This window comes from Haemaphysalis longicornis, unplaced genomic scaffold (assembly GCF_048455015.1).
Source record: "Haemaphysalis longicornis isolate Haplotype H1 unplaced genomic scaffold, Haemaphysalis longicornis Haplotype H1 scaffold_12, whole genome shotgun sequence".
In the NCBI taxonomy this organism is placed as follows: Eukaryota; Metazoa; Arthropoda; class Arachnida; order Ixodida; family Ixodidae; genus Haemaphysalis; species Haemaphysalis longicornis.
Genome location: NW_027526225.1, coordinates 37,799,576 through 37,822,450, shown reverse-complemented (window position 1 = coordinate 37,822,450; position 22,875 = coordinate 37,799,576).

Below are 22,875 nucleotides of genomic sequence, written 5' to 3'. Positions count from 1 at the left end.
TGCTTCCTTGCGTCGTTTGGGGACTTTCGTTTTTCCGACATTGTGCAAACTCACTTCCAGAGGTTGCTGTTTAAACATTACCTCGCGTAAGCTGTTGACCTCCCACTTGCGAAGTTAGCATTGTTACGGTGGTTCGACGACTGGTATGGGTAGGGTGATGGCGAACGGTTGAAGTAGGCTGGGCACCGGCTGGTTTCAAATAGAAACTAATCAATGATCACGTGAACGTTGGCCAGTGAGAGGGCCAGGTGCACCGAATGAGAAACCACGCAGTCCGTGTCTCCTGTATGGGTAGCGACGATAGATGTGGTTGGCATCTCTGCAGTGGTAGCACTGATGATGATTATCGGGCGTTTGCGAGACGTCGTTCTTCCTTGGGGCGGATAGTTGCATCGCTATCCGCCCCAAGGAGCTTCGGAGCTTCGGAGCTTCGTTTCTATGGTGTGCAGGTGGCCGAGGTCGATGAACCGCAGCCCCGTACGCCACTGCTTGCTGGTCGCGGGGTGCTTTTGGCGTTGTTTAACTTCGCACCGCTTGCTGCACTTCTTCCCTAATGACGTCGGCAAGGGAAGTGAATAGGGGTTGCAGTGCTTTGGAGGAGTTTCCGCAGCTCCTCTCTCACTTCTGCGCTGATTGTCTCGCGCAGGCTACTTGGTGGAATGAGCACGCTCTCGACGTAGTTCGAATTGGCAGTGCCAACGAAGTTGCGGTCATACTGCCTAGCACGCATTTTGAGGGCCTTCTCAATTGTGCTGGCTTCGGTCCCGAATTCGGCGATGGTTTTGGGCGGATTGCGGACAGGTCCATCAAGCAGTTCCTTCGCAACGCGCATTAGGAACCGTAACTTCTTTTCTTCCCACATGCAAGGGTCAGCGCCCCTGTAAAGCCCCTTAACATCTTCGAAAAACACAACAATGCTTTGTTTCTGTGTTTTGTGCGCGTCTACAGAAAGACTTCGACTCACTTTTAGCGCACAACCGTTGTGAACGTCATCAAAAATGGCGTTCTGAATTGGCTTCAAGACACCAGGTAACTAATTAAAGAAGCTGACCCGTTCGACTTGCTCCAACTAGTCTTCGGGTCCCTCCATAGGTGCTCTCTTGGTTGCTGAATTAAGAGGGCAGGATTGGAATCGCTGGTCAGGGTGCCTGTTGTAATCACGGCGGTTTTCACGAGGTCTCCTTTCTTCACTTTATGAGGAAGCAGTCGAAGGTCTGGCTGAAGAATATTCTATCGGCGGCTGGAACGCGTTGGGTTTGCTTGTCGGCTTGAAGAGTGCTTAGGGTGCTGGTACACCCCATCTTCACCAGATGTCTCGTAACCAAAGACGACGCAGCTGTATTCAAGGCAAAACAAGTTTGTTGGAGCGAACTTGTGTTCCTTTACCAACTCAAAGAATACGCAGGCGGCGAAGCTGCAGTCGACAAAGTTACGTGCTGAGGTAATTTTCGGAGAATTGAATGTCGCAGCGTCTGCTCTGCGGGCGTTCATCCCGTGTGTTTCTCCCGTGTGTTTCTCCTGCGGGCGTACACCCGTGTGTTTCTCGAACAGACACTACATCGACAACACTGTAGATTAAAGAAGGCTATTCTAGGATAGTGGCGTTAGGGAAAAAGATTCTGCGTCCAAATTGAGAAAAGTCGTGCAAGAATAAAAATGAAGACTGAAACATATGCTTCACTCGGGACACATAACACATCCCGGCGCAGCCGAGCGGTAAAATCAAGAACATAAATAAACAAATCCAATGCAGGGTTCGTGGCAATGTTATTTGCTATCCACGGGTCATCGAAAGTTCAGTCTCACTCCACTAACAATCCAGAAACACCACTATTTATGGGCGCTATAGTGAATGAACCATTATTCTGCTACCCGCACAATTGGTGCAACACCATAATGCATTGCTCGAATATGCTCCAGCCCAGTCGCGTGCACCGAACCGCGATGAAGAACGAGGTGTGGAGCAAATTCTAAGCCTTTTTTTGAGTGATAGTCACTATACAGGCGGCCCGCGTTTACTGGGAGGCTTCGCTAATGACTAATACAAGCTAACAAGGGCGACGGAAATGAGGGAATGTTTTAGGCCTTTTTTGGCAAAACTTCAACCTTTTTTCTACAGAAAGCAATCGCAAATCAAAGTGTCGCAGGTTGACGTGGCTACACTGTGGTCAGCAAAATTAAGTGAGCTAAGCTCAGCACATGAGGTTCTGTTAAAGAAGTTACCGAATAGCCCTTGCTGTGCGTGCGGCCATAAAACCACAGGGCCCAATCTTGCCAGTTCATTTTCGCCGATGCGACATATAAATACCACTGTGCTGTCACCAACTCACCAGTAATTTGCCTTGCCGATTTCTTCCAAATAATTGCCGTGGCGTGCTTTGGCCCGCTAAAAGCAGTGCTTGATGTGGGACACGCAATTCGCCGCGCTTGAACTGGTCAGCTGCAGTTATCTTGTACCAATAACACAAAATTGCCACGGAATTGAGTCACTACAGCAAATCGTGCACCTGCAAGGAAGCTAAAGCTCATTACAGACCGCGGCCTGTCGATAAGCAGTGTACTCAGCAGTGAGACAACCCACGAGCGTGCAAACCCGGCAACGCCCCTAGGGAGCACCTTGAAGGCGCGTCGTCGTCGCAATTTGAATTCTGTCCCCAAGTGGGGTGTCCACTTGCGGCCTTGCCTTGTACTCCAAAGAGCCAGAGTCACTGCGGAACGCCCATACAGGGTGTAAAACAGCCCTGGCCATCCGTGTAAGCGGACGTGAAGTCCCACAAGACGGCCTCCTCTCATACAAACTACCATCCAAATAAAAGTGGGGTGCAGGTAACAATTTATCGTTGCAATGCCCTGCAATAAACAGAATTCCTTGTAAGGGCGGCGGAAGTGCATGTGGCCGTCGTTAAACGTTATGCTCGGGGTTGGAAAGTACCGTGGCGTTTTTCCTCGTACACAATTTGATACCCGCCGCTTTATTTCTCTGTACAAAGAGTGCCACTCGTAGCAGTTCCCTGAAAACATGCCCGCCATCCGCTCACTTCTGCGAACGCTTGCACAACCATGTGATGAACCAGTGTAGTGCCAGCGAGAACAAAGTGCCGTTTATATCCAAAAAACAGCTTGTAAATCTACTGGACAAAGCAAATACCGAATCTTGTTAACTTTGACCAAGCGTAAATGAACACAGCCTACATGCGACACGAGGCCGAAGTAGTCCCTATATTCGTCTACCGGGCCGAAAAACGTAGTGCTTATATGGGGCCGGACAGAAGAGACACAGTGTTGTTGCGCATGTGACTCGAACTTTACGCCGAATCTGACTCATTTTTAAGGCGTCGGGTCCCACTAAAATGTTGCATCTCCGCTAGTGGCTAAGACATTGGGGCTGCATTTCCCAACTACAGGCAGATGCTGTACTTAACATCGCGTGCTCCAATCGCCTCCTTTCTCCATCAGGGCAAAAGAACACTTTAATTGAGCTCACACACTTTGCTCTCAAAGGGTGTAGACACATTCACATCCAATGTACACCCAAAAGCAGAAGATTACGGACAATCAAAGCAGCAATTTTGAGTTTTTTATCTGCCGCACGGCAGCCCGCAGTACAATGTACGGAAGTATTCATTAGTTGGGTTTTTATACGACATCTCGCGTGCATTCGACACTTTGTAAAGAGAAATACCCTTAATCTTTCATTTCCCTGGCCCGTAACTTTTAGATCGTGTCTGTACAAGGCAGGCTGATAGGAATCGTGACTGTCTCTTGCTCAGCTATCTTTCTGTGTTATAATCAGAGCGACCATCTACTGCAGTTTATTGGAGTTTTTTGTCAAACATTTGTCTTATAAGTAGGAGTCTTACATAACCATAACGTTTTCACAGATTGTCTCGCTCTCACTCGTCGTAGGTACGCATTTGCGCAAAAGTTCTATGCACCGGCTGCGTGATGCACCCGTGGCTGGTCATCTTGAAATGACTAGACCTTACGGTTGCATGAGCCATCCTTTTCTTTGACGATACTCTCCGGGTCAGTCTCTCGTTTTTTGGTGCGGGAGACTAGTGGTTACAACGCAAAACCGCTAGATACACCGCCAGCCGGCCAGTCGCAGCCACTTGACATTTCTAGGGAACACGTCTTTCGAACTGGCCTAACTGTACGGGAATTTTTTTGTGTGCATCTTTAAACAAACGCATAGAAGTCGCAAATGACCTTATTACCCGATATTCTTTTACCTGGGCTCGGCACACGCGTCGTGCTACTGACTAACTACACTTTCTCATTCCTCATCTGCTCATATGCTCATATTCCTCTTCTGCTCAATAGTACAAGAAACAGCTGTTTCGAGAGATAAATGGTGGACGAGAAAAAGGAGTGGTATTTGGTTCCGAATTGCCGTCAGAAAATTGCACTTTTTGGACTTTTTTTTAGGTTTCTGTTTTTTTCATTCACAATCTTGATTTAATAAATTTCATTCCTAAAGACTCCGCCATGTTTGCCTACGTGACAATACGGTTCAAATACAACTGCAATGTAGCCCCCTCAGGCAATATATATGGTAGGAAACACTCTTAAACACGTGGTAGTAATTTAAATACCTCGTGTTGGAGAACAACATTAGAGCATTAAAAACTACCTATAGTGAAGCCAAGTCCACCGCTAAAGGGCTTTCTAAAAATGGCTTCCAGGCTTTACCTGATCCCTAGACAAATAACAAGAAAATTCAGAATGTTTAGAACACAGTGAACACATCTCCACAGCAAGTGCGACATCGTGTATTTTATGGCAAATTAGGAAACAAAGGCGAGAAAGGGATTACTTGAAACCTACTAGCTTTTGACGCTTGCATATCTTCTCATATAAGCAGACCACTGTGCGAAGCTTATAGTTCTCTCTAAGGCGAACAGCGCAATAGCATTACCGGCCCCCAACAACATCGTGTCCTTATTGCTTGCTATGCTCCTGTGTTCCACACTGACGTAGTTAGCGTGACACAGCAATCCTTTATTTTGCAGAAACGTTCCATCTCCTCGCTTGTAGTGTAGTAGCGCCTTCTTCCTAGGTGGCAGTACTTGTTTTTTCGCTAACACCGGTCTTTCGTAATTTTCAACGCCGCTGATGACGCCGGATTTATTAGGACAAGGAAACGGAAATAACCATGGCTAAATTGTCACAACTCACTTGCATGATAAATTATTACAAGCCATATGAACTTTATGACCTTACACCAGGTCTCCAACGGGGTTGATTTCTCGAACAACCATTTGTTTCTAAGAAAGCTGCCTAAAGGACAGTATGCCTAAGAAAATGATCAGCATTGCCGAACGTCTGCGATGTGGTATTTATGCCAGCAAGTGGAACTCGTTGCCAACTTCATTACATGGGGCGTGTCGTGCCACTTAAAAACTGCATAACCGTCAACATGGGTTTCAAACATTTGAGTTTGGGGAACACTTCAGCCTTTGTGAGTACAAGCGTGCTCCCTCTTGCAGGTGGGAGCATTTAAGCGTCGCCATTCGACTGATTCTTCTGTGGAGGCACGGCGGCATATACAGCGATGGGGACGTGGTGGTGAGGAGGCGTATGACCGCCTTGAGAAACTGCATCGCTTACGAGGGCGGCTCCATGAAAGATCGGCTACCAAATAATGCTGTGATAGTCCTAGAGAAAAAACACCCAATCCTGCAGGTATGCCCAGCCTCGCGACGTACGTTTGATGATGATAGTATTTCTTGAATTCAAAAGGGGTGACGTCCATTTGTTGAAGTTACATATTTGTAATATGGATGCCAACTAGAACGTTTACTTAAACGGTATCGTTCACCATTCTTGCCCCTGTTTAAATTCGCACTTAAATTTCAAATAAGTATTTCTTGGGATACCTCAACAGGAATTTTTTATACCTGTCTGTCTGTCGGTCTGTCTGTCTGTCTGTCTGTCAGCCTCCTGCATTCCATGATTAGGCCACCCTGTCAAAAGACTAATATTTCGGAAATAAAAAATTTATAAACTACACCATTGCCAAGCCACCAATAGTTGTGCTATATTTTATACTGGTCTACAATGTTCAGTGGAAAGACAGAGCTGCTGGTTAAGCGGGATTCAAACGACGGAGAAACCCTCTCTTTTTGGCCCGCGGGACCCGCTCACGTGACCGGTTTTAGGCTCCACCCTTCGGTGGGGATAGCCCGCGGTGGCTCCGCGAAAGAAAATGCCTCCGCATGTTTTCGCTCGGCGGCGGTGACCCTCGGCGGGGAATGGAACCTATACCTCGGCGGTGTCGTCTGCTAGTCACTCCCGGTAGCTCCGCACGTGTGGATGCGCCGCCAGGCCGGATAATCCGGTTACGTGCTCTTGACGTCACATATCCGTCCGCCTCCGTGAGAGGGTTTCTCCGTCGTGTGAATCCCGCTTTAAGCGACAAAAACATAGACTGAAACAATCCAAGCGGTCGTATGTGTCCAGTTCAATCGTTTCCGTCCGTGGGCTATTTGTACTGTCTTTTTTCCATCATGTTCAATTAACATGCCCAAATAGCAAGTTGGTTTGACAATGAAAAGCAAAAAAAACACCTGCTACATTTGGGGCAAACCATCGATTTATTGGTGCACTAGTACACACAAAACACAAGTTAGCCTGAATGGGAGTTTCTTGGCTGGAATACGTCTTTTAAACTCCTCACGACAGTCGGCCTGCTCCCACGTGTGGTAGTATGATGGTGGAAAAACTGCCAGTTTACACCGGGGGCCACAAGCCGTCGTAAATAAGCGCATTTACGACGGTTGTACCTCTTCACAAAACGCAGTATCTGGCTGTGATTACTGCGTTTGTCCTAATGGGAGTATTAAAAACTCCCACGCCACCTCCATTTCATTCTCCTCCTCCTTCACCCCTTCCTCATCTACGCGTCCTTACAAAATGGCTGCCAGTTGGTGTCGTGTGTCGTGTGAGCTCCAGCGTCCCCGAAAATTTATTGTCAGTGTGAACTTGCGGCCGGACGAACGGATGTGAAGTGCTTCCAACAACCGAAGCTCGTTGCGAACATTGTGGAACCAGCCTGGACTGACGTGCGACGGACTGCAACGTCGCCTCCGTGTCACCGACCTTCGAGAGAGGCCTAAATGCAGTGATCGCTGAGAGTGGCTCGTTAAAAACAACGCGGTTGTGCCTCTGCGAGGTGGTTTAAGGTAAGATTTTCACGTTTTTTATTGTACGCAACATTTTGGGAGACTTGTGACCCTTCTAGCGTCAAGTAAACTCAACGTGTTTCCCGCGCCACTGCACGGGCGATTCTCCGCCACTGGAGGTCAGCGTTGTGCGTGAAAGACGGCACCATGCCCGGAACGTCATTGGGGAGGCCGAACAGTGTGAAAGCAATGCGTATTTACGCGGGTCTCGAGCAGAACACTCACTCATTCACACTCGCAAGCAGAATGAAAACTGTCCGAACTCTGGACGGCTGTTAGGTGTTTTTGTTAGGCTGTGTCTGTGGCTTACTGGCAAGCGAGGGTGAAGTTGGCCGGTCAAACGTCGCAGGGCTGCCGCTTTTCTTGAGAAGTAGGTGTGGTGCCAGCCGCGCCTGCTACGAGGAGGGTGACTGCCGCGTGCCGCCGGCGATTAATTGCTTTCACTGGAAAGGGAGAAGGTCGGGGCCCCGTGGGAGCTCTCCGTACTTTAGGCGCGTGTAACTATAACCAGCAAACGCCATTCGAGGGAGCATTCTCTAGAGTCGACAGACGACTGCTTATTATTTTTTTTTTTGAAGGGGGGCACGCGCAGGCGTCACACCGACCGAAATTTTTCCGTAACTTTCGGTGAGGGGAGAGAGGCGCAGTGCGGGGGGTAAAACCTGAAGCTCGTTCCCAGAACACTACACGCAAGGAAAAGAGGGAAAGGAAGCATTTTGAGAAGTTGGTCGCCACAAGGGTCGCGCACCTTTTTGAACAGCAGAACACTTCGTTTTGACGAACTAGTGAGCGCAGGTGTCTCGGACAGAAGTGCAATTTTGCGTAGCTTTAAACAAACATTCAGACATTACGGAAAGTTGGACACAACAGTGACAAGTTCAGCGTCTTTACAGTGCCGTTTCTTTTCTTTTTTTTCAGGTGAGATGCCCAATATGCTTATGTATTTGTAACCGCAGATTTAAAGCGTTTTGCTATCCCTCTAATGAATGTGCTGCTGTGGCTTCCAGAAGAACGTGCCAGGGGGTGCGGCAACGTCAGCGTTTGGGAGGCATGTGCAAGCAAACAGCGCACCGACGACATGCTGACCTCATTGTTTGCAAATGGCTTAATTTTTTTTTGTTGAGGAGTGTTGTAGTAGATAAAGTTCTTACCAAGATACCTTGTGTTCTCGATGTAGGTGTTCTGTTGATTCAGTGTTTTTATTGTCTTATTAACGTGTTCACACGTATATCGTATTCATGTAATTTTTATGCAATAAATTGACTGTGCAGAAAACAAACTTTTCACGTTTCGCCATTCAACGTTTGAAGCGGAAAAAGACTAGAAATTACGTGATCCCCAACGCAAAATAAAAATGCGGCCTGTGCCCTTATTAAGAACTCCCAAATGCAGTAATAAATTCCACTGCAGCGCATATATATGAAGCGCACAAAAACACACACAAAAAAAAACCTCGAATGCAGGTCAACACTGCTCCCAATGCGCCCCCTGAAAACTCCCAGTTGGAGGAGACAATACACTCCCAATGGTACCCCTGGAAACTCCCATTGTAGTGGCAGTAAAATGAAACTCCCATATGCTACTGAAAAAACTGCGGAAGTAATGGGAGTAAGGCGAAACTCCCATTGGAAGGAGTTTTGAAAACTCCGAATTTGTGCTGAGTTATGACACAAGCCATTTACTCCCATTCCGGCTTATTTGTGTTCTGTGTGTAATGCGTACTTGTTTTGGTGGTTTTCGCTGATGTTTACGGTATACCATAATTTTCGCGCTCCAACGCTATTTTGTCCCAAAACTGCAAAAAGACTGAGGCTACGCAGCATGGCGGAGGTCCAAGTAAAATCGTGACATGTTTTAATACATGGGAAGAACATTATAACTGCTTGATGAGAAGAAAACTATCTGTGTTGTACGTACCTCTAATAGTATCCAAAGAACTAGGTATAATAACAACATCATTATGTACACCAGAAATAGTGATAAGCCAAGCAGATATCCTTGCAACACTGAATTTTTTAATTTCATTTCGGCAGTTGTGACATCTTAGCCCTTGTCGACATTGTTGCCGCCGTTTCTGTCATGGACGCCAAACTTTGCCGCCGCTTAAAGAAGGTCACGACGCCGCACCTTGGGTTTCTATTGCGGACTGCTACGGCTCATCCCATAGATCCACTTTGTGTGTGCACTGCCCGTGCCATTATTCCAGACGTCCTATACGTTATTCAGTTCGTTGTCCTGCCTTCGTGCTCCCATGATGTAATACTGGGGTGGGACTTCCTTTCCCAACATGGAGCTGTAATCGACTGTGGCCGTGCCAAAGTGGAGCTCTTCCCGTCCATAGATCCTACCGCTGATGACCCGCCCGCTTCTTCTGCTGTAAAACTGGACCTCGCGGAAGAAGTTAGCCTTCCTCCTCATTCCGCCGTCCTTGCTTCTTTATCGTGCCCATCTCTGTCCAATGCGACAGCACTCGTTACGCCTTCTACCTTGTTCTACCAGCGGCGAAATCTTCCGCTTCCTTTCCGTGCTTCCAATCCACAATACACAAGCTACACTTCTCCTTTCTAACTACGGCTTATGTCCCTGCACCTTGCAACGCGGAGAGTGCGTCGGCCACGTTACGACCGTAGCTGCTGTTGTGGCTGTGGATTTTCCGGATGGTATAACAACCCTTGACGTCACTGGACTCGGCGCTCCTGCAGCAGCGACACCCCCCCCCCCCCCGTCTGCAGATGTCTTTCTTAGCGCCGTTGATTTCAAGCTTTCGTCGTCCGAACGAGACCCACTTCCTGCACTGCTGCACCGATTTCGGACCTCTTTTGATTCCGTCCAGACTGGCCTGGGGCGTACCACCACTTTTGAACACACCATTGACACCGGGAGTCACGCACCCTACGACAACGTCCCTACCGTGTTTCTCCTACTGAACGCTGCGTAATTGACGAACAAGTCGAGGACATGCTCCAACGTGGTGTGATTAGACCATCCACGCTTCCATGGCCGTCACCGGTAGTGCTTGTCAAGAAGAAGGACGGTTCTATTCGGTTTTGCGTCGATTACCGACGGCTTAACAAGATAGCCCGCAAATACGTATATCCTTTGCCAAGAATCGACGACGCCCTCGATTGTCTCCAAGGCGCAGAGTTTTTTTCTTCAATTGACTTACGCTCAGGTTATCTGCAGGTCCCCATTGCGGAGGCTGATCGTGCAAAACCAGCCTTTGTTACTCCTGATGGTCTCTACGAGGTTAACGTCATGCCGTTTGGCCTCTGCAATTCGCCTGCAACTTTCGAGTGAATGATGGACAACATTCTCCGTGGACTCAAATGGCAGACATGCCTTTGTTACCTGGATGATATTGTGGTCTTTTTTCCAGATTTTGCAACACATCTCATTCGACTTGAGCAAATTTTGACGTGCTTAACTAACGCAAGACTACAGCTAAACCTCAAGAAGTGCCGTTTTGCTGCCCGAGAGCTTACCATCCTCGGCCACGTTGTCTCTAAAGCTGGTGTCCTGCCGGATCCTGCCAAGTGGCGTGCTGTGGCACAGTTCCCGAATCCGACATCAGTGAAGGCCCTTCCCAGCTTCATTGGACTGTGTTCGTATTTTCGCCGCTTCGTACAGAACTTTGCATCCCTCATCGCGCCACTGACACAGCTCCTCGGCAAGGAAGGCAGTATCTCTGAGTGGTCAACGGCTTGCGACGACGCTTTTAGTGAACTGCGTCATCTCCTCACATCTCCGCCAATCCTGCGCCATTTCGAACCCGACGCCCCTGCCGAGATTCACACCGATGCGAGTGGAGTCGGTATGGGGGCAGTTCCCGCACAACGGAAGGCAGTTTATGACGAGTATGTGGCCTGCTACGCAAGTCGTACGCTAACAAAAGCCACGACCAACTATTCTTTGACAGAGCGAGAATGCTTAGCTGTTGTTTGGGCGCTTGCAAAGTTCCGCCCGTATCTTTACGGCCACCCAGTCGAGGTTGTTACATACCACCACTCGCTTTGCTGGCTGTCCTCACTCAAAGAGCCGTCCGGTCGCCTAGCCCGCTGGGCTTTGCCACTCCAGGAATATGATATTCGCGTTACCTATCGGTCAGGCCGGAAGCACCATGACGCTGATGCCCTTTCTCGCTCCTCGTTGCCGCATGAAAGTGAGCGACTCTCGACTACCATTGTTACCTCTCACCAGTGGAGATACAGTCCATGTAATCCGAGCAAAAGAAAGATGCCGAGATGTAGTCCGAGCAAAAGATGTAATCCGAGCAAAAGAAAGAAAGAGCTGGAAACAGGTGGGTTGTTGTCGCTGTTGACCACCTGACCCGATATGCAGAGACGGCAGCACTGCCGGCTGCAACTGCGGGTGACGTTGCCTCTTTCCTCCTTCGGCACTTCATTCTACGTCATGCAGCGCCTACAGAACTACTCAGTGACAGAGGAAGGGTTTTTCTTTCTGAAGTTATAGAAGCCCTCCTCACAGCCTGCTACACCATCAATCGCACCACAACGGCGTACCACCCACAGACCAATGGTCTCACCGAACGTTCCAACCGTACGCTAGGGGATATGCTCACAATGTACGTGGCATCTGATCATTCTAATTGGGACACCATTCTTCTATTTGTTACATATGCGTATAACACCGCTACGCAAGCCACGACTGGCTTCTCTCCGTTTTTCCTTTCTATGGACGCGAGCCCTCTTGTACGCTGGACACAATTCTTCCTTATAGCCCTGATTACTCAGAGTGCACGCTCATCTCATACGTTGCGAAACACGCCGAAGAATGCCGCAAACTGGCACGTTCACTAACCAAGGAAGCCCAACATCGACAGAAGACACAGCATGACGAGAAAACATCTGCACCAAGCTTCTTACCCGGATCGCTTGTTTGGCTGTGGGTGCCAACGACTGCTCCTAGATTGAGCAGTAAGCTCATTTCACGATACGATGGTCCCTACCGTGTCATCAAACGCACCTCCCCTGTAAATTACATTGTCGAGCCCGTTGCCCCATCACCCGAGCAGCGATGCCGCGGCCGTGATGGAGTACATGTCGAATGCCTCAAGCCTTACGTTGAGCCTCTCACGATTTCGACTCCCTGATCGCCAGGATGGCTCTTTTTCCTCAGGGGCAATTGTAAGGATGTCCGTCGCCAGCGCAATTCACAAAGCAGCAACCGGAGTATAGGAAGCACTGTACACTCGCCATGAGAGGGTATGTGCCGAAACAGTAGAGCATCATAATCGCAGTCAAGTGACAACAATACACGGCAGCCGCATCGCGAGCGCTTGGAAGGAAGAAGCTGCCTCTCGCTTTTGCTCTCGGTCAACACTACAGAGCGGACTTCGTGCTCCTGACTCCTGGAGCTGACTTTGAGCTGACCAGTCCTTCGGCCTTGGAATAAATCCTCCTTACAACTTATTTATTTATTTACTGACTCGATGGTGCATGCATTGCTGCAGGGAGATACGTAACACTGAGCATCAAGTATTTGAGACCAAGTAATACAATAATTCTACAAAGCGCAGTGAAAATCGTCATTATAAACAGTGGATAAAATTATATATAGAAGATAATTACACTCTCGTCCTGATCTAAGATAAAATGCATCGCGCAAGGCATCACCTTTAAAGGAAAGTTAATATTTACTTTAAGATTCCGGTCCGACTTTGGGAGATGTAGAATTGCGCTTGGATATACTTCTCCCCTTCGATTCCAGTTTTCGAATGATAGATGTTAAGAAAAATTTCAACCTGAGGTTCCGTCTTTGAACTTTCCCATCTGACCATTTAAGTTTACTTCTACATTCCCTTATGCAAAGTTGACAGTGCCAAATACCTAATACGAATAGCACTGCCGTATTCCGTATGTTTTCAAGCGTATCATCTAACATTTAGCGCACATGAGTAAAATACGGCTGTTGGATTAAGTAAAATAGAGGTTCGCTGAAATTTTGCCACAGAAACACAAAAACACGTGCATCCGTAACTTTTATGTTGTGAACGTGCCTTTTTAACCTCTAACCTGTCGTTAAATACACTCCTAGATATTTATATTCTCCGGCCGTTCTTTACAGTAAACGTATTCAATTGGAATGAAGGTTTAAAGGTGACGTTAAAACACTTTTTAACATTCAAGAAATTTTTCTGAATCAGCACACCAGGATGTTATTAAATTGAAATCACGCTGCAAGTATTCGGAATCAGGTTCATTCGCTACAGTCCTGTGAACTACGCAGTCATTCGCGGCTACTTTGAAGAAACATTTTAGGCAAATAGTAATACTATTTGTGTATAACAGAGAGAAAAGAGGGCGCGAAACTGAGCCTTGGAAAATTCCCGAATTCACGGGAACATATCTGGATGAACAACTATTGAGAGCGTCCGACTGCTGTCTTAGAGACAGATACTGGGCTATATATGCGATACACTGATTCATTCATTTAATAGACCGCAATGTACTAACAAGACGCTCATATGGAACACCGTCAAATGATTTTTGGCAGTCCAAGAAAATACAGTCAACTACTTCAGGATTATCTGTTGCTAGAGTCAGAAAGCGCGTGAACTCAGCAATCTGCGTTGAGCACAAAAAACCTCACGAAATCTGTGTTTGCTACGATGCTGGCAATTATGTTTAACCAATTGAGTCATATCCGTAGTGCACCTCAGCTTACCTTCAAACACTGCAATTAAATTAACATCCGGGATTCGTCATTGACAAGACTGTTGTTATCGGAAATTTTAAAAAAAATCTCTTGGTTTTAAATAAAAAATCGGATGAAGTAACATAGTGCAGAGCACGAAGGTGCGGACGAGCTTAGCCTCTTCCACGTTTATTATCAAGAAAATAGTGCAGCATTCTTTTTCGCAGTATTATTGTAAGAAGAATAGCCGAAAACTTCCACTTTTGCGCGCGCTTGCCTTTCTTTGGTGGGGAGTCCTTGAGATGGCACCGATTGAGCTCCTGCGTGGTGGCCGCTTGATTGAAGCTCTTTATGGCCAGTTATTTTCGTTGAGCTACCCCCATCTCGGGTCGGACATCTCTGCCGGGTCGAAGCCTCCAATGCTCTTCATTTCTTGAAGGGGCAAATACCCGCGAGCTGGTGCGTCGACAAAGCTGGCGGGCAAGGCGGGGTAGCGGCTATGACTGGCGAGGCTTAGCTCACCCGTTCGTGTGGCACAGTTTTATTGTGGCAATAAATGTCATCCCGATAGCCTAAAAGGTTACCTGGTAATGCCCAGCGAGTCCTGGCACCTGTCCGTTCACCAATAACCACTCATTACTGTTTGACGAACGAAGTTCGGTCACTTAAAACGTAGAAACACCGAGCAGATGAAAAATGCGTCGGCGTCGTTGCCCCCTTAATGGCTTTTTCTTTCCCCAGAAAAAAACCGGTCCTACACCACCCGCTATCCATCTAACCAATAGTGCATAAGCTCCGGCGCCCAGACGAATGCCGTTATTCGATTTTACGCGGCTTACCGAAAGAATGACGTATAACCTTTGACATTACGTCGGCTGCTCTCCTGCTGAACACCGGTAACCAAATATTCTGTGGCCGTTCGCTTGCCGTAATTCGGCCGAGGACCACTGACCGAGTGAAAAACGTACATTCTGGCGCCCTACGTCGGCCGGTCTCCTTCAAACCAGCGGTTGCACGAAGAAAACAAATATCCTGAAATCGGACGCGCGGTTCCATGTTGAAAGAGCCATTGCGCGGCAGCCGCGCATCGGCCGGTCTCCTTTCGAACACAAACCGCCAGAAGAGTACGAATATTCTGCGGCGGGTCGCTGGACGTGCTTCGGATAAACATCGCTTCGCAACGGAAAAACAGATACCTACGGCCGTACTTCGACCGTTCTCTTTCTGAATATCGCCAGCCGAAAGTGAACTGAATATCTGCCAGCCGGGTACCTGCCGTTGTGTGTCTGAACACGGTAGGCCGGAGAAACGCCGAAGGGCTGGTTCCCCAATGTTAGCTGTCAAACGCATGATCAGTGGCTGCAAGAACTTGGATGCTAGCCAGACATGCCAGAAAGCAGCCATAGAGGGGACGTTTTTGGGGCACACTTTCTGTGCCGTATCGGAGACTACTGCATCACCATCGCGAGCATTACACGAGAGGAGGTGCAGCAAGCCTTAAGGGCTTCGCCAGCCTACGACGATGTGCCACGGGCGCAGCCCGAGCAGGTGCAACTAACGTAAGCACAGACCGTGAGGCGCCATCCCTAGGCGCGGTATTACCGCCGAAGGTTACCCCGCGATAATCAGAGCCGGTTCGAGCGTCTCTCTACTTCCCTGAACGACGACGCAAAACGTAAGTGTGGCGCACACTATACCTACGGGCGTTGTTACCACTGAGGCGAGGCCGGCCATGTCTATCGTCAGTGCCTGTACAAAGAGCTGGGTTTACGGGGTTTTGCAAACCACGTCCACGTGGATCTCAAACGCAGACCTAGCCAACAACCCCGTGATATCGGGGGCAACCTGACAAGCCAGCACGGGTACCTCCAGACGTCCCGCCGTCTTTCCCGATTGCCATTTCCAAGGGGAAATGCAACGAATCATGCTGGTACCAACGGTACGCGATCACGAAGTCCCCGTCGGGAAAACTAGACGCAGCGGCCGTTGGAGGCGGGTTCACTGACGGCGGGGACGATCAAGAGCTTCCATCGCTATCAGTGTTGACGCATAGTGCGAAGTCGACGACAGGTGCCAACGGAAAAAACACGTCCTCAGATATATATGTGAATATCGACGGCCGGGGCATGAACGCGTCAGTAGACCCTGGCGCCAAGTATTCCTTTCTAAGGGGGAAGTTGGCGGCCACTTGGAGCAAGGTGACGCCACCAATGATAGAAGCGGATGTTTGCACAGCATGAGGTCATATCGTTACACCGATCGGCATGTGCACGCCCGAAATAAGATTCCTGGATCAACGTTCGTCGCAAGTTTTCTTGTTCTGCGGGAATGCTTCAGAGACCTTATCATTGGTGTGGACTTTCTGCGGGAATGCGGTGCCATCGTTGACCTCCGAAAGTGTCAGGTTTCTTTCACCACGGAACTAGCGAAAGGGGAGAACGACGGTGGCCGCCGGCTAGTACTTGACATAACGGACGATGTCGTTACCATACCACGGCGTTCAAGCGTCTTTGTTGAGGTTTCGTGTGATGAAATGACCGAAAGCGAAGCAGTCGCGGAGGTCAATCTGTCGCTCCTCTTTATGCAGGGAGTATGCATCGAAAGAGGCCTCGTGAATGTGAAGTAAGAAAGAACGCATGTGCTGGTGTCAAATTTTAGCAAGGAGCACCGGCTCCTTTTTCGGCATTGTGGGGTATGTCGGCTGCTTTTTCGGCATACTGGGGTATACTGGGGTATGCCGACTCGGCATACTGGGGTATGCCAGGTCGGCTGCGTTTTCGGCACACATTAAGAAAACTGTACGGGTTGCCCACTGTTTCACGCTTGGAGAAATCACGCCGGTGGCCAACGCAAAAATCCAGGACGCGCATTCAACCGAAAATATCGATATCAATCATGACATTCCCGATGATCAGAAGAAACTGCTCCGAGAAACTGTTACTAGAGTTTCAAGACTGCTTCTCGCGCTCATCAAAAGTTCGCCGAGCAAAGTGACAAAAAGACGCGCAATTACGCACAAAAATCCGCAACCCCTTCTCCAGCAGATGTATCGTGTATCTAACAAAGAGCGAGAAGCTATTCAAAAGCAAGTGGAAACAATACTTGATGACAACGTTATTCAGTTATCGAACAGCCAATGGTCATCACCAGTTGTCCTGGGGAAAAAAACGGACAGGACTTTACGATTTCTCATCGATTACCGCAGGCTGAACCGTGTGACAGAAAAAGACGTCTATCCTCTATCACGCATGGACGACTTTTGGACAGACTTCGGCGGGCCAAATACTGATCTTCTGTGGTGACTGGCGTCCCATGAGTGGGGAAAAACCCGGACGATGGCGCAGAGCTGGTGCCTCGAGAAGAAGATGGTGACCGGGACAATTTCCCTTAGAGGGTGTGTGCCAGGAGGGGAGCATCATCATCATGGAGGGCTGGCCTGGGAAGCGGAGCGAGCGGCGGAGGTTCCGGAGGGCAGCTGGACCAAAACGACTGGCAGGTGGTTCGAGGCTTTCGTGGCTTTCGAGGTTCGAGGTTCGTGGTCGCCCCAGCGGGGTGATGTCCACGGGCCTGTGACACGGAAGACCGGCGTCGCCGTTCGGGAAGCTGTTAGATCGCCGCGACGTCCCTGGGAGCCGCAGTTCCGAGGCAAGGCCTACCGAGCGGAGCCAGCGGCGCGTGACTCAGCGGAACCGCGACTGGTCCGCCGTCCTTCAAAACCCTGCGGGGAAGAGGTCAACGCCGTGGCGACTGAGCGACATCACTGTGGGACAGAGCCATGAGGGCGGCGTTGTCTATTTTTTCCCCGCTTCTCTCCCGAACTCTAGTATATCGAACCTGTTTGTTCTTTTATTTCGTTGTGTGCGCGTTCCGTCCCCAATATATTCGGTGTTGGAATATCCGCTCAAGATCATGGCGTCAATTTCCTTGTGATCTTCCTCCGCGATTCACACACCCGTCTGCTTAACCCCGATGTCCTCACAATTTTTGGCGTCCGCGACAGGACCTTGCTCTACTTCCATCTGAAGAGCTTAAGCAGGCAAGTGGGTGTGACGAACGAGGATGGATCTTGAGAAGTTGATACTCATCGGCAAAGAATTAGGGCTGTCAGGTCAGGATCTCAGAGAATGGATCGACGCTGAACGCGCGAAAGAAAGATAGAAGCGTGCGACCGAACGCGAGGCGGCTAAAGAAGCCGCAAGGCTAGCACTGCAGACGGAGACCGAGACCCGAGCTCGGATTGAGGCTGAAGGTGCCATGCTAGAACTGAGGCTACAATTTTAGGAGCAGTCGCAGGGTTCCAACGCGAGTTTGGACGCCGTGGGAAGTGACACCACGACCAATGCGGCACAAAGCTTCCACAGCCCTCACAAGTTGATTCCCGCTTTTAATGAGGAACGAGACGAGCTCGACGCTTACATACAGGGGTTCCAGAGAGTGGCAACAAGCCAAGGTTGGCCTTCGGACAAGTGGGCGCTCTCATTACACTTGTGCCTTACAGGTGAGGCGTTCAGTGCCGTTGGCCGCATGTCGTTCGACGATGCAATGGACTACACGAAACTGAAGAAGACCCTTTTACAGAGGTTCAGGTACACCGAAGAAGGGTACCGGTGCAAGTTTAGGGAATCCCAGGCGCTGAACTCAGAAACAGGTCGTCAGGTTGTTGGTCGTCTTCTCGGTTACTACGAAAGCTGGCAGGAAATGGCAAAAACGGAGCAGTCGTACTCCGCGCTCTGGGACAAAATGGTGTCCGAGCAATTCCTTAGCCAGTGCGACGAGAAGCTCGCCATTTTCCTCAAAGAAACGGGCTGCAAGAACCTGGACCAGCTTGCTGAGACGGCTGATCAATACCTCGAAGCTCAAGGCTTAGTCAACCTGGGCAGAAGAAGGGAAGAAAAGAACGACAGTGGCAAGCCCCCTGGCCTCCTTCGCGCTCCTGATTATCACGATCGCAAGACGACCAAGCCACATTGCTTTTTATGCAATAAGCTAGGGCACCGCCCGCCAGACTGCGGGGCTAAATCGTGGGGTTCCAGTCAGCCCAGCCAGAAAACGCTCTTTTGCGGACGGTGCCGAAAACACGGACACCGATGTGACGTTTGCCCCAACCAACCAAGAAACACGGGCCAGCTTCCTCTTCCTTGACGGGACACGCATCTTGGACGGAACTGTCAAAGAAGGGGATACAGAATCCAAAACACAAAAAACCGAGAGCTAACCAGGAGCAAATGCTGACAGCCGAAGAACTACTTGAAGGGCAACCGGTGACACTCTTACGCGACACAGGCTGTAATTCCGTAATCGTGAAGCGGTCCTTGGTTCGCGATACCAAGCTCACGGTGAATACCAGCACTGTTTATCTGTTGGACCGAACCCGCCTCGTTTTACCGGAAGCGGAAGTGGAGATCGTGTCTCCATTTTTCTCTGGCCGAGTACTAGCCACCTGTATGGAGGACCTTCTCTATGACGTTATCATAGGGAACATCGAGGGCGCCAGAGATGCCTCCATGCCGACCCGCGACTCGGAAAACAGATGGGAGCAGTCCCAAGAGCCGGAATCTCCTCCGACGAGTAATTGGCCCAGCGAACGGAACTGAAAGCGTTTGAACAGTCGTTCCAAAAGTCCAGTCTAGCTGGAGCGAACTGCCGTGCTCCCCAACGAACGCGGAGTCAACGCCCGACACACGCGTGGGTGCAGCAAGACGCGAGGCATCGAGAAAAACGCCGCGGCTACCGGCAGTTACTGTTAGCCCTTCTACGATCAGCATTTCCGAGTTAAGACAAATGCAACAACATGATCGTACGCTTCAAACGTTTTTCGGTGAGGTCGGGGAAAGGATGCTGGTGAACTCGACTGCTATCCAGTTTGAAATGGTAAATGGCGTTCTATACCGGCGGTACCGTTTACCCTCGAGACAGGAAATAGAGCAGCTCATTGTCCCAATCGAGCTTCGAGACATTGTTTTGACAATGGCTCACTAAGGAATCTTGGCTGGACACCAGGGAGTTAAACGAACTCTGGACCGCGTGCGTGAGGAATTCTACTGGCCTGGCATGCAGGGTGACAGAACACGAATTGTGAAATGCTGCCACATTTGTCAGCGGACTGTACCTAAACATCTATTAGGCCGCGTGCCACTAGGGAACATGCCCGTGATCGAGACACCATTCCAGCGGGTTGCCATCGACATAGTAGGGCCGCTCTCCCCCACCACAGAGAACGGCAACCGGTATGTGCTAACGATGGTGGACTTCGCCACCCGGTACCCCGATGCCGTGGCGTTACCAAGCACTGATACAGAGAGGATCGCTGAAGCTCTTCTAGAGATGTGTGCTCGAGTGGGATTTCATCGAGAAATCGTCAGCGATCGGGGCAAGTCCTTCACATCTGGACTTATGAAGGAGCTCAGCCGTCTTCTTTCAGTTCCACACCTGCCCACTACACTGTACCACCCAATGGCTAACGGGCTGGGTGAACGATTTAACGGCACGCTAAAGGAAATGATAAGGTGGATGTGCCAAGAAACGCCTAAACACTGGGATAGCTACTTGGCACCACTGCTGTTTGCATACCGCGAGGTGCCCCAATCTAGCTTGGGTTTTGCACCGTTCGGTCTCCTGTACGGCAGACCTGTCCGAGGACAAATGGCTATACTTAAGGAGCTTTGGACAGGAGAGAACGTAAATTCTTAGGTCAAAACGTCGTATGCATACGTCGTCGAGCTTCACCAGCGCCTGGAAGATACTTGCCGACTGGCACACGACGAGCTCCAGAAGGCAAAGTTGGCGCAGAAAAAGTATTACAACCGAAGGGCAAAGACACGTCACCTCGACTTTGGTGACAAAGTTTTGCTTCTGCTCGTATTGGACAATAATAAGTTAATTCTCACATGGAAAGGTCCATTCGATGTTTTGGAAAGGCGCAACGAAGTCGATTATGGGATTGATCTTGGAACCCGGACGAGCCTTTTCCACATCAACATGTTGAAGAGATGTGAAGAGCGAAAACCGTCTAAGCCAGATCCACAACATGTTTCCGTTCGCCCTTAGATCCGACGAAACTGAAGGAGGCGACGTACCGTGTGTCCCTCTAAGACAAAAAGAGACCTACAGAGATGTGGACGTTTCGGCGGCTATGACTCCTGAACAACACGCGCAGGCATGTACGCTTCTGTCATCTTAAATTAAACCTTCTCAGACCTCCCTGGGAAGACTGACCTGGTTCACTGTAAGCTGCACCATACAACAGACCAACCTATTCAAGTGCGGCAGTACCCGATTCCATTCGCCATGGAAAACGAGGTGCAGAAACCCGTGGAAAACGAGGTGCAGGAAATGCTGCGAATGGGTATTATCGAGCCCTCAGAGTCGCCGTACCAGTTTCCCATCTTGCCAGTAGACAAGAAAGATGGAACGATAAGACTGCATTGTCGTCAGACAACTCAACCTTGTCCTTGTCGCCGACAACGAGCCCATACCTAGAGTTGATATGATGTTTGCAAAGTTGGGAAAGAGTCGGTTCTTTTCGAAATTTGACTTCACTAAGGGCTATTGGCAAGTGCCTTTGGATGAGGAATCGAAGCCATTCACTGCCTTCGCTTCTGCCTCGGGATTATACCAGTTTCGGTTTATGCCGTTCGGCATCCAAACCGCCCCAGCGGTTTTTACACGCCTTATGCGTAAGGTGGTTGGTGGGCTTCCACATATCTACCATTACTTCGATGACGTTCTCATCGCTACCGAGACTTGGGAGGAACACCTAGAAGCGCTCGAGACATTCCTCGGGAGGGTGCAGAAGGCGGGACTTACGATTCGACCTAGAAAAAGCGAAGTTGGCTTCTCCTCAGTAAAATTCCTGGGACACATCTTTGGCCACGGTCTCCTACGCCCGCAAGCAGAAACGATCAAAAAGGTTCACGACGCCACACGACCGACGACAAAGTGACAGGTGCGGTCTTTCCTCGGCCTCACGGACTATTACCGGCAGTTCGTGCCAAACTACGCTCAAGTATGTCACCCTTGACGGAGCTGACTCGCAAGCGGGCACCCAACAGTCTCATTCCAGGCGACAAGGAACAAGCAGCGTTTGACACTCTTAAGGAACTGTTGTCAACCGAACCTATACTGAAAGCGCCAGACTTCTCCAAGCTTTTCGTACTCCGCATGGATGCGTCGTCCACAAGCATTGGCGCAGTCCTCATGCAACAGCATGCGGAGATTCTTCACCCAGTCGCCTGCGCGAGTCGTTGACTCTTGCCACGGGAAACTTTCTACTCCACTGTTGAGAGAGAGGTATTAGCATTGGTCTGGACGATCAAGAAATTTCACATCTACTTATACGGAAAGCAGTTCATCTTACAGAGTGACCACCAGCCCTTGGCGTACATACACTCCGCGAGGCACATGAACAGTCGCGTCCTTCGCCGGAGCCTCACAATAATGGAGTATGATTTCACAGTTCAGTACGTGAAGGGTAGCGAAAACGTCGGAGCGGATTACCTTAGTCGTATCTCCACAGAGTAGATAGTTTTTTTCCCCATGAATGATTTTTGGAACACTTCGTTTTTTTGGGGGGGGAAGTGGGAAGACTGACTGCGAAGGACCTTCACTCGGGCACGTTCCTTCGGTGCCCTGTGTCGCCATGAGCCAACATTTTTGTGTGCCGAGTTTTGTTTCCCCAAACAAACCTCTCGAGTAGGGGGTTGAATGTGGTGACTAGCGTCCCACGAGTGGGGAAAAACCCGGACGACGGCGCAGAGCAGGTGCCTCGAGAAGAAGCAGATGGTGACCGGGCCAATTTCCCTTAGAGAGTGTGTGCCAGGAGGGGAGTATCATCATCATGGAGGGCTGCCTGGGAAGTGGAGCGAGGGGCGGAGGTTCCGGAGTGCAGCTGGATCAAAACGACCGGCAGGCGGGTCGAGGCTTTCGTGGCTTTCGAGGTTCGAGGTTCGTGGTCGCTCTAGCGGGGTGATGTCCACGGGCCTGTGACAGGGAAGACCAGCGTCGCCGTTCGGGAAGCTGTTAGATCGCCGCGACGTCC